Genomic DNA, 3,251 nt, shown 5'->3' with positions numbered 1-3,251 from the left:
TATGAAACATTAGCTTTTCAATACATATTCATGATAACTAGAAACTAGAACTAGCTACTAATGCTTTATAACTTAAAAAATAAAAGTGAATTAAAAAAGAAATAGTTATTTTACAATGTTATGCATATAGGAGTCATACTTCTTAATGTTGCAGTGTGTGCTAGCTCCACCAAAAACTTTTACACAAGAAATTATTGTTGCGCTAAGATTAGTTTGAGCTCATCATATCATATCAAATAAACATATAAAAAGAGAAAAGAGTAAACTTTTTCAAAATACAATTATTAAAAATAGGAATGCGGTAGATAAAGCAAAAGAAAAGTAAAGAGATGTTGATTTATTTGTGCTTTTTCCTGTACAAGGTAGCTAAAATTTGTAAATTAGGGCATTAAACTTGAAAATTGCCTAGTCTTTCTGTCATGATCATAAACACTTTTCTTAGCAAACCTAAACCTATTTTTCCGGTGTAAAATAATTAATTATGCCTTTTACGAGCTATATCAAGATGTATTCAATCTCCTTCTAAGTTGTTCTGATATATACAGACTTAGATTTTATAGAACTAACAAATAGCATTTTTTGCCAATATGAACTACTTAACTTAAATATTATGATAAATTACATGCCGATAGTATCTCCTATAGGCCATGACTTGAACTACCAACTTCTTTTCTCTCAATAGAAGTATCCGATTCAATTTCAAATAAACGTGATTTATAATATCAAGCATAATGCGGGAAAGAGTCTTCTTGATTGTTGCTCATACAATATAAAAGAAAAAAATAGTAGATAAATCTAATTTACTTATTTATTAGAAAAATATTTAAGAATATAAGTTAAAATCATTTCAGATCATGGGGCACCAATCACATGATCTTCATGGCTAAGATTATATCATAGAGATGTTCTCTATTTTGAAAAGTTAACTCTTGAAATTAAGTTTTAATAGGTTTTTTAATTTAACTTTTTTAGGTGGAGAATTCACTCTATATGTTTTATATCTTAATAATTGTACTTAATGGATTGTAAGTTTCAGCACTCAACTACGCATTCATAAATAAATTCATTTATTATTTTATACATTTTGTAGGCTTTACTATTCCTCTTTGGTCACTATTTATAAGTTGTGGTATTTAGATTAGTTAAGGGCTATTCATACCAAGTAAATAAAAAGGGAAAAAAAAAAAATCAGATGAAAATTATAATATTGAAGTGGGGTAGAATAGGAAAATAATAAAGAAAAAGATGTTGACTTGTTTGTAGTTTTACTCTGAAATGGTCCTGATCTTAATTATTATAGCATATTAGAGAGCATGAAAAACTTGGGAAATTAATGGGAACGTCAGTTTCCGATAAAATGTGTGGATTTATAATTCTTCCAAAAACACCACGTTTTTTCTATTAAAAAATCACTACAACAAAAATGCCTTTTTGCATGTTATTCATTAATTAAACGTTGTTAAAATGATCTATTGCAACATTCTAATAAGTGAATGTTGTCATTTATGTTAATAATTTAGATTTGACGACATTTTTTAAGTGAATGTTACTAATGTCATGTTTTTTCAAAGTTTATTTAGTATTGCAATTTTTTTATTTTATTTTTTTGCAACATTTATCAAACATTGTAAAAAGAGAAACTTTTAGCAACGTTTATCAAATATTGCAAAAGATAAACCTTTTCGAAAGGGTTTATTGTGACGTTCGAAAAACGGTGCCATATCTTTCTACTCTATGGCAACATCCAGATTTGCAACATACAGTCAAACGTTGCTAAAAGTCTTTAGCAACATTTTTGAACGTTACAAAAAACTATTTTTGTTGTAGTGAGTCTTATTAAACTTCTCTCTTCTATTTTCATGAATTTTATATTATTTAGACTCTATCTTTAAATTAGGCAAAGTTTATAAGAGCTTTTAATCTATTTAGACACATTCTTTTCGCATGAATCTAAATTTTTTTAGACATTCTCAAACTGACTTAATTGAATGAAACGCAGATCATAATCTCCTACTATCTAAGAGCGACGAATCCTTTATTGATCAATCACAATCTTCATACGATTTTTGACGTACCCGAACGATGTCGTATTAGCGGCCCTTTTCAGAGCAACATCTAATAGCGCCAAAGTATGACTGTCCTCATATAAGGTACCATGACAACCTCAAGTCAAATGACTAATTCCACTACCGAACGTTAGAGATTAACCACTGACATTCAGATAGTTATCCATGTGGAATCTCTCGAGGGGTCTCCAATGTTTTGTTCTATAGCAAAACATTCACGTGTTCATTTAAGTATCACCACACTTTAACTTGTGAGATCAACTACTTACTTCACAAGTAAGAAATGACACACGTGATGGTCTATCCGTAATAACGATATCCGTATCTCGTTATTACTTACGACCACGGATGATTTAAAATTCAATCAGATGTAATTTGTATCTCACAATCACAACTTCTTGTAATTAACAAATTACAAATATTTGAACTTACAGACTCTATTATTTATTTAATTGTCTATTAATTAAATAATAGATCTGCTATTTAATTGCATTAATTACATATAAAAGTATTTATATTTAAAGTTGATTGAACCTAGGGCATAATACTTACATTTATAAGTTGTGGTATTTAGATTAGTTAAGGGCTATTCATACCAAGTAAATAAATAGGAAAAAAAAAATCAGATGAAAATTATAATATTGAAGTGGGGTAGAATAGGAAAATAATAAAGAAAAAGATGTTGACTTGTTTGTAGTTTTACACTGAAATGGTCCTGATCTTAATTATTATAGCATATTAGAGAGCATGAAAAACTTGGGAAATTAATGGGAAGGTCAGTTTCCGATAAAATGTGTCGATTTATAATTCTTCCAAAAACACCACGTTTTTTCTATTAAAAAATCACTACAACAAAAATGCATTTTTGCATGTTATTCATTAATTAAACGTTGTTAAAATGATCTATTGCAACATTCTAATAAGTGAATGTTGTCATTTATGTTAATAATTTAGATTTGACAACATTTTTTAAGTGAATGTTACTAATGTCATGTTTTTTCAAAGTTTATTTAGTATTGCAATTTTTTTATTTTATTTTTTTGCAACATTTATCAAACATTGTAAAAAGAGAAACTTTTAGCAACGTTTATCAAATATTGCGAAAGATAAACCTTTTCGAAAGGGTTTATTGTGACGTTCGAAAAACGGTGCCATATCTTTCTACTCTATGGCAACATCCAGATT

This window comes from Olea europaea, chromosome 21 (assembly GCF_002742605.1).
Source record: "Olea europaea var. sylvestris chromosome 21, O_europaea_v1, whole genome shotgun sequence".
NCBI lineage: Eukaryota > Viridiplantae > Streptophyta > Magnoliopsida > Lamiales > Oleaceae > Olea > Olea europaea.
Note: the sequence above shows the minus strand (reverse complement) of the source record.